Source organism: Plecotus auritus (assembly GCF_963455305.1).
Source record: "Plecotus auritus genome assembly, chromosome: 9".
Classification (NCBI taxonomy): Eukaryota; Metazoa; Chordata; class Mammalia; order Chiroptera; family Vespertilionidae; genus Plecotus; species Plecotus auritus.
Window position 1 is genome coordinate 57,836,395 of NC_137783.1, and position 10,021 is coordinate 57,846,415.

At 42.0% G+C, this 10,021-nt stretch overlaps 1 pseudogene across 1 annotated transcript; it reads left to right on the forward strand.

Moving 5' to 3' along the window:
• The first annotated feature begins 306 nt into the window (after positions 1-306).
• Positions 307-901, forward strand: LOC308234034 (ubiquitin-conjugating enzyme E2 R2-like; annotated as a pseudogene). The gene has a single exon. The product of its transcript is annotated as a ubiquitin-conjugating enzyme E2 R2-like (transcript).
• Positions 902-10,021: the final 9,120 nt, after the last annotated feature.

Genomic DNA, 10,021 nt, shown 5'->3' on the forward strand with positions numbered 1-10,021 from the left:
GCTGCCCTCTGCTGCCTTTCTCAGCTCCCCAAGTAGAGGACCCCTGGTGTGGAGGGAACCAGAGTGGAGTGAGTTCCCCTAACTCCTTCAACCTCTTCCCCCACCTGGCCCGAGTGTGAGGAGCAGGGCCTATGTCCTGTGTGAGGAGCACCTGGGCCAGCCCATGGGCCATCTTGGGCCTGGTCCCACCCACCGGGTGTGTAAAGACAGCAGCCTGGTGCGGCCCAGCCAGGGCGACCAAGGGAGGGGCCTGGTCCCTGCTCCGTAGTGCATGAGGACTGGGGCCGGGCTGGCATTGCCCCCGCGATGGCCCAGCAGCAGATGACCAGCCTGCAGAAGGTCCTGATGCTGGAGCAGAAATCCCTGCCGAGGAACTGGTGCAGGGGTCCAGGAGGAGCCAGTGCACGGCTTCTGGATCACCCTGGTGGATGAGTCTGACTTCTGCAACTGGGAGGCTGCCATCTTGCATTTCAATTCTCACCCACCCATAGATGACCCACAGAGTGTGATCTGCCCTCCGAAAGGTGGAATCCTACTCAGCAGGTTAGGACTATCCTGTTCAGTGTCATCTCATTGCTTCATGAGCCCACACCTTCTCCCCAGCCAGTGTGGATGCTTTGGTTATGTTTAGGAAATGGAGGGACAATAAAGAAAAGACAAAGAATATGCAGAAATCATTCAAAAACAGGTTTCAGCCACTAAAGCCAAAGCAGAAAAGAATGGAGGGAAAGTCCCCACGACCCTGGCAGAATATTGCATCAAAACTGAAGAGCCTTCCAATGACAACAGCTCCGATTTGCTTTATGACGCCTTGTACCACGATGACATTGATGATGAAGATGATGAGGAGGAAGATGCCAACTGTTATGATGATGATGATTCTGGGAATGAGGAGTCGTAACCTGCTCCTTCGAAGCCCCTGTACTGCCCTGCCATCTCAGGCCAAAGGGAGGGGAGCAAGTGGGGACCTAGCAGTGGCCCCTGTGCAAAAACCTATTGCAGGGGCGGGGAAAACAAACACGGCTCCTGCTGACTCCCCTTGTGGATCTCAGTTTGCTCCTTTTTATGGACCTCTTAATGGAGAAAAGGTAATCCTCCACAGAATGTCCGAGTTCTTGCATTCTTTACCCTTCCATCATTGTATTGGTTTTTCCACCTTTAAACCCAAATGCCTGCCTCGCTTCGTCTCTACAAAGTGTTCACAGCAAAACATGTTTGGTCTGTTTTTAGATTCTTGAAGGATTAATAGTCTTTCATCAAGATGTTTAATGTGTTTAAAGCTGGGAACCCATTGGGAGTTCACAAGTGCTGCATATAGTGGGTAGCAAAAGAAAATGGAAACAACCCCCACAAAAATCCCACAAAACAAATTGTTTTAAAAATTTGCCAGGTTTAGCTGCTCCATTTACATTAGTGCGTATGCATTTGTTCAGCCCCATGTTGGTGAATTTGTTTCTTTCCAGTTAAGTCTGGGTGCAGTGGGCATCAGGGACTATGTGCTAAGACTGAGGAAATGTGTTCCTAAGGACACAGAGCCAGGAAATCATCCTAACACAGACATCTCAGCGGTTCTAAGGAAAGAAATCAGATTTTGGTTTTTGAAATTGATTGGGATCTAAAGCCTGGAATAAATATTCATACTTTACATAGAAAAAGAAAAAAGAATAATGCAAAACTTTGTAACTCTTATCTATAATAATAAAAGCGTAATATGCTAATTAGACTGGACAGCCAAACGACCTTCCAGACATCATTCAGGACACCCTTCTGGACGAAGCCGTGGTGGCAGGGCCCGAGGCAGAGGTAGTTAGGAGCAATCAGGCAGGCAGGCAAGCAGTTAGAGGCATCAGGCAGGCAGGCAGAGTGGTTAGGAGCCAGTGGTCCTGGATTGTGAGAGGGATGTCTGACTGCCAGTTTAGGCACAAACCCTGGATTGGGTCTAAACTGTCAGTTGGACATCCATTGAGGGGTCCCAGATTGCAAGAGGGTGCAGGCCAGGCTGAGACTCCTCCCCCCCATGCACAATTTTCGTGCACCGGGCCTCTACTATCTATATATTTCATTCCATTGTTTGTGTTATTGTTGTCTTATTTTATTTCACAAATATTATGAACCCCACAGAGCCTTGTTATTACTGTTGCTTTAAATAATCAATATCTACATATATAAAAGCCTAAGTGACCTTTACGACTGAATGACCATGCTATGATGCACACTGACCACCATGGGGCAGACACTCAACACAGGAGCTGATCCCTGGTGGTCAGTGCACTCCCACAGGCAACCCACAGCCAACTTCCCATGGCCAGCCAACCTCCCACGGTCCCTGCCCCCAAGCCCCAGCCTGCAGACCCTGGGCAAGATGGCCCCGATTGGCCCTGATTGCTGGCCAGGCCTAGGGACCCCACCAGTGCACAAATTCATGCACCGGGCCTCTAGTTCATTTATATTCACCCACATTCTTACTACTTCTGGCACTCTATTATTTTTAGCAATTCTGATTTTCCATCTGGATCATTTGCCTACTGCCTAATAATTCTCCTTTAGTATTTCACTTAGTAAAAATTTCAAATAAGAAACTTGTTAAGCTTTTGTTTATATAAAAGCTCTTGTTGTTGCTGTTAATCCTCACCCAAGAATATTCTTTCCATTGATTCTCAGAGAGAGTAGAAGGGAGGGATAGAGAGAGAGAGAGAGGAAAAAAAAATAAATGTGAGAGAGACACAATGATTGGTTGCTTCCTGCATGTGCCCTGACCAAGGGCCTGGATCAAACCTGCAGCCCAGTTATGTGCCCTTGACCAGGAATAGAAAGCCCTGGACCCTTAGGTGCAAAGACTGATGCTCTAATCACTGAGCCAAACTGGCCAGGGCTATATAAAAACTTTTATTTATTCTTCATTTTTGTAGCAACTTTGCACTAAATATACATTTCTTGGTTAGTAGTTTCCCTTTGCCCCTCTCCCTACCCCTTGTTTCTGACTCCCATCCTTTCTTTAGTAGGATATTTAATATTATCTTTCTAGATAATAAATTAATCTTTTCTCCCTGTCTCTGTTAAGATTTTTTTTCTATCTGTGGTTATCAGAAATGTGACTATAATTTACCTAGGTGTTTGTCTTATCCTTTCTTTCTTTGTTTTTTTTTTTTTTCTCTTTAATTTATTTTGTTAACCTGTTTAAGCTTTGTTAAATGTTTTAAATATGTGGGTTGATCATTTACATCAATTTTTTGAAAATTCTATGCCAGCATCATCTCTTATGCCCCTTTCTCTCTCGTTCATCTCCTATGGACTCCAAATAAACACACAATAGGTCATTTGAAGGTTTTCTAATGTCTCCTATACTCTGTTCTCTGTTTTATTTTTTTTTCTTTCTTCTGTGCTCCATTTGGATGTTTTCCATTGGCTTGGACTTGAGTCCTCCTGTTTTCAGTCTGCTTTTACATGCACCCAATTAATTAAGTTTAGACATCATATTTTGAATTTCTATAATGACATTTTGATTCTATCACATATTATAATGATCTTCTAAAATTCTCATTTTTTCCTCTACTTCATCTATATTTTTATTTTATTTTATTTATATAATTATTTTGTAGTCCTTGTCTGCTAACTCAAACATCTGGGTCATCACTGGATTTGTTTCTGTTGTGGGGTTTTGAAAATAATTATTAGTAATGTCTTTCTCTAATTACCTGCCTTATATATAGTTTTAAATTTTTATGCCAGAAATTATGTTTAAAAGAATTTTAAGTACATAAGTTGATAGTATTTACCCCCAAAATATCCATTCTTTCTTTTTTGTCCAGCTTCTTTTTTAAAAAAAATTTCCTTATTGATTAAGGTACTACATATGTGTCCATATTCCCCCATTACCCTCCACCTCCCATTCATGCCCCCACCCCCCTGTTGTCTGTGTCCATTGATTAGGCTTACATGCATGCATATAAGTCCTTTGGTTGATCTCCCCCCCTTACCCCCACTGTCCCCTACTTTCCCTGAGGTTTGATGTTCTGATTGATGTTTCTCTGTCTCTGGATCTATTTTTGTTCATCAGTTTATGTTGTTCATTATATTCCACAAATGAGTGATATCATGTGATATTTATCTTTCTCTGACTGGCTTATTTCACTTAGCATAATGCTCTCCATCTCCGTCCATGTTGTTGCAAATGGTAAGAACTCCTTCTTTTTTACCGCAGTGTAATATTCTATTGTGTAGCTGTACCACAGTTTTTTAATCCACTCATCTGCTGATGGGCGCTTAGGCTGTTTCCAAATCTTAGCTATGGTGAATTGTGCTGCTATGAACATAGGGGTGCATATATCCTTTCTGACTGGTGTTTCTAGTTTGCTGTGAACAGCACCCACCAGAGGGAACCACTGCAAACACCATTCTTTCTTTTGTCAGGCAGACCATGTGAACAACTGATCACTGGCATCTAATCAGAAATTGCATTGTGTTGGGTCAAGGCTGCAGCTTAAGTTAGACACAAACTTTATTTCCTTTCTTTAACCTTATTGAGGCATATTTTACATTTCATATAATTAACTCATTTCAAGTGTACATTTCAATAATAAATATAAGGATTAATTTCTGGACTCTCCATTTTATGTTACTGATCTATATTTTTATCTTGACGATGTAGCTTTAAAATAAAATTTGAAATAAAGAAGTGAAAGTCCCCCAACTTTGTTTTTATTTTTCAAAATTATTTTGACTCTTCTAGCTTCTTTTGTAAATCCATATGAATTTCAGAATCTCAATTGGGGTTTCAGAATTCTTGGTCAGCTCTCCTTGGGATAGATCTTCCGAACTAAAAGTGGGGTCTTAGTGGAAGAAGGAAGCCTCTGCTGTGTCAGCCACACTCACCTCGAATTTATCTCTGCAACACTGAGTTGTGGTGGAGATGAGAAATGATGGTGACCTGCTCTTTCCATGCATGCAGCCTTCGACTGGGAGCTGGGGGAGAAGAAGTCCCATCTTCTTGGTCACCTCCCCACACAGAAATGGCCTGGGGGCAGGGAAGGAAGGAGTGCATCATGGCTCAAGTGTCATAGATGCTTACTGTTCTAACTATGATTTAGTTGAATCATTTGCTGTATATCTAACAACTATTTCTAGAGACTTTAAATGTTTGTTTTTAAAGATACGTGTGTTTTTCCCCCCAAAATGTTTTTATTGACTTTAGAGAAAGGAAGAAAGAGGGAGAGAGAGAGTGAGAAACATTGATGTGAGAGAGAAGCATCGAAGCATCGATTGGTTGCCTCAGCACATGCCCCGACAGGTATGGAACCCGCAACCTGGGTATGTGCCCTGACCAGAAATCTAACCAGTGACCTTTTGATGCATAGGATGATGCTCAACCCACTGAGCAACCCCGGCCAGGGCTAAAAATACTTATTAGTAGTTATGATTATTTCACTGGGGAAATGTTTGTAGAACTCCTTATACCACCATTCTGGAGGATAGTTAATATATTTTAAAATGTCTTACCTGGCATATAATGTTAGTTTTCCTAGTAGGGGTGGGGAACCTTTTATTCTGCCAAGGGCCATTTGAATATTTATAACATCATTTGCTTAATATAATTCACTTAATATAAATTTATGTTGCTATGAAAAAAGCTCCCAGATTTATTGAATTTTGAGTCCCACCTGTGGTTACCTTGGCAGGGCCAGACCAAATGATTTTGCGAGTCTTATACAGCCCATGTGCCATTCGTTTCACAACCCCTTCTAGACCATGAAAGCTTTGAACAAATTTTTTATATGAATAATATAAAGTCATATATTATCATACTAGTGACCCAGTGCATGAAATTCATGCACATTAAAAGGGGATTAATTAGAGGAAATAATTTAATATTGCTATTTGCCCTTTCTCTATAATAGAAGTGTCAGAGATGAAAGAAAATTAGTAATATGTATATGAAAACCTTCCTCCTGTCAGAGTCTGGGTCTCACCATGGGACCCAGAGAGTCAAGTCCCCGCCCACCCACATGCACCTCAAAAATTGTATGAGACCCAGACCCTGCCGCCCACCCCCCCCATTGGGCTAGATCCAGACCGGGCCAGTCCCACCCTTGTCAAGCCCTGCCAGGCAGGGGGCGTAGCCTCAGGTCCCCTTGCCTGGTGCCAGGATGGGGAGCATGCCCTGAGGTCCCCCAGCCCAGACTGGGGCAGGGGGCATGCCTTGAGGTCCTCCATCAAGCCCCGCCAGGTGCGGGACATGGCCTGAGATCCCCTGTCAAGCCCTGCTGGGTGGGGGGCATGGCCTGAGGTTCCCCCATCAAGCCCTGCCAGGTGGGGAGGCACAGCCTCAGGTCCCCTGGCCCAGCACTGGGAGGGGGGCGCAGCCTCAGGTCCCCCGTCAAGCCCCCCTAGGCAGGGGCGCGACCTGAGTTCCCCTGTCAAGCCCAGTCAGGCAGGGGGGCGAAGCCTCAGGTCCCTTGGCCCAGTGCTGGGGTGGGGGCGTGGCCTGAGGTCCCCTGTCAAGTCCCAAGGGGGCGGGGGAGGGCATAGCCTCAGGTTCCTGCTGATTCTTTGTTAAGGCTCCTTATGGGAACTTGGCATCAGCTGTGGGTGAAGCCATCTTTGTGATGGAGTGATGGTCAATTTGCATATTACTCTTTTATTAGATAGGATTATATATGGCTTATTATTTGACTTTTCAAAATTAAGAACTTTTGTGCTTTAAGTGATATTATCAACAGAGTAAAAAGGCAACCCATGGAATGGGAAAAATATTTGTAATCATATATCTAATACATGATAATATCCAGAATAATAAAGAACTCATGGAACTCAACACAAATAAACAACTCAATTTAGAATATTCAAAGGACTTGAATAGACTTTATTAAAAAAAGATATACAAATAGTCAATAAACACATGAAAAGATACTCAGCACCACTGGCCATTAAGGAAATGCAAATCAAAACCACAATGAGCCCAGCCAGTGTTGTTCAGTGGTTGAGCATCGAACTATGAACCAGGAGGTCTCAGTTTGATTCCCAGACACAGGGCACATACATGCTCAGGTTGCAGCTCAATCCCCAGTAGTGGATATGCAGCAGGAGGCAGCCAATCATTGATTCTCTCTCATCATTGATGTTTCTCTCTTTCTATCTCTCTCTCTCTATCTCTCTCTCTCTCCTTGCAATCAATAAAAATATATTTTAAAAGAAAAACAAGATGAGATGCCATATCACACTTACTAGGGTAGCTATAAAAAATCAAACAGAAAACAAGTGGATGTGAAGAAATTGGAACCCCCTATACATTGTTGGTGGGATGGTAAACTGGTGCAGCCACCAGAGGAAACAGTTTGGTGATTCCTCAAAAAGCTAATCAGAATTTCTTTATGACCCAGCAAATTTACTTCTAGGAACATGCCCCAAAGAATGAAAACAGGGACTCAAACAGATGCTTTCTGCCAATGATCATTACAGCATTATTTATAATATCCAAACTTGGAAGCTACCCAGCTGCCCATCAAGAGATAAATTGATAAACATAATGTGATATATACATGCAATGCAATAGTATTTAGCCATAAAAACTGAATAAAGTTCTGCTAAATGCTAAAATATAAATAAATTTTGATAAATTATGCCAATTGAAATAAACCAGACATAAAATGTCAAATATGGTATGACTTCCTCTATATGAAATACGTAGACTAGGCAAATTTGTAAAGACAGAAAGTAGGTTAGAGGTTGTCAGGCATTGAGGAGGGGAGTGGGGAGTTATTACTTAATGGTCACAAAGTTTCTGTCTTGGGGCAGTAAAATTTTTAGAAATATGTAGTGGTTATAAAACATTTTGAATGTAATGAAGGCCTCAGAATTATATAATTAAAAATGGCTAAAATGGCAATAATACAATCATCCAATGTATTATTAAAATGGCTAAAATGTTAGATTATATATTTTACTTCAATGAAAAGTAATTCACAAATATATTCTCAATAAAAAGTGGGCTTCTCTTCTGGAAGAAATTATCCCACAAGGATTGAGTTTTGCTTCTACACGCTTCTGCCTACTAACTGTGTGAACTTGGGCAAGTGACAGTTTTTCTGAGGGTCAGACACAACATGGGTTAAATGATGATTTGTGGTGGATGAAATGTGCAAATATTCAATAGTTTTTTGTTGATGTATGTGATGTATTATATGCACGGGCACCTCTAACCAAGGCAGGTAGAATAGGTGGAATATGATGACAATCACCCTCTAATTTCCTTTTTTTCTGCTTTGGATTAAGTATTTTTTTCTGAATTTTCAGACTTTATTATTTTTTCTTGCCAAACCTACATGTAACCCAGCTTACACTGGAAGGGGCTTATTTCCAAAATCACTTTTTCCTCATTGACATCATCCAATGTATTATTTTCCTATGCTACTCCAAGGGCCCATTCACCACTCCACTCCCTTCACATCCCCAGTGGTCCCAGAACATTAGCTTGTCTTGACCTCCTACTAGGGCCACTGAAAGAATTCTTTCTTGTAATATAACTGGTGAAGATTTATTTCAAATTTCTGAAGGGCAATCAGGTAAATTGACCTCATACATGCCCCTGAGCCATGAGATTCTGATTCTTGGACTCTATAACCCACTAAAGGAATGAGATATGATCCACTTCTCTCCCCATCTGTCCACCAATAAAATGAAGTTGACAAGGGGCCCCAGGTGATTTTTCATTTTCTTTAGTGGAAAATGGAATTCAGGTTTTTTGTAGATACTGATCTTTACGACTGTTTTTATGGAGCTTGAAAAGGTCTGACCTATTATTTGGACCAAAATCTCCTGTGAACCACCTTCCATCTGATTTACATGCAGTTCAGACATGTGGTGTTCTTTCTTAACCATATTCTGTTGAAAGAAAAAAAAAAAAACTGTGACATGCTGGGAATGCTTTCCACCAGATTTGCCAAGCTCAAGGAAGGCGTGTAGGACCCACACTGACCATGTGTTGTCCTGATAGCTGTTTCCTTTGACCCTCTTGGTTTCTCAGTGCTGGGTCTAAGATCTTGGCCATAATCCATACAGAGAGGTACTGTTTCCTTGCAGCCCCTCTCCCACTGCCCAGGAGTCTAGGGTAGACTCTTCAGGTGACTGAGTTCAGACTCAGCCCCGACTCAGTGCTTCCTGCTCACTTGATTTCTCCCAAGTGGTATCGCTCAGGTCCCTCAAACACAACGTATTCAGAACAGAACTCCATCTTAACTCCAGCTTGTTCTTGTCTTTCCTTAGCTCCCCTGATTTCATTTTGATCTCTGCAAAACCATTCTGCACACAGTCTCCATAGTATTCATGGAAAATTCAAGTCAGACTATGTCCATCAAAAGATAGTCATCATCAACTCCTTCAGTGGTCTCCTTACTACCTTTACAATAAAAATCCACTTCTCTCCCAGAAGCCACAGTCTTCCATGATCTACCCCACCCTCAGCTTCCATCACTCAAGCTGGGGGTTGTTTTTGCATTGGTTCATCCGTTTGCCTCAGTGCCTTTTTCACAGCACCCCTTTTGTATGAAATCTTGTTTCTGTGTTCTTTCTCTTTAATTCATATTAATCATCTACTGTTTAATTCAGAGTTTTCCTTATATGTCTATTCTCAGTTCCTCCCCTCCTGCCATGAGGTATTGTTCTCATTTCCATAATAGTCTTTGAATCATTTTATTGCTAGATTTACCACATTGTATTGTAACTTTCTGCTGAAGTGTCTGCCTCCTTAACTAGATTGTGAGTCTTTTAAGGCGTTGACAACGCTTTGGTTATCATTTTATTCCCAGAGCCCAGCACAGGGATTGACAAATGAATGTTAAATGAACCAATGAATTGGTGAGTGATTACCTAAGTCAGCACTGCTTTTTCTTCGTGGCTCCTCCTCACAGACCCCAGGTCCTACTGAGTTACTTTACAGAGGGTCTGGCCCTCAATCATTTTTGTGCCACCCTGCCCATTTCTCAGCACAGGCATGCAACAAGAAATCAGCAAATGTTTGCTGAATCAA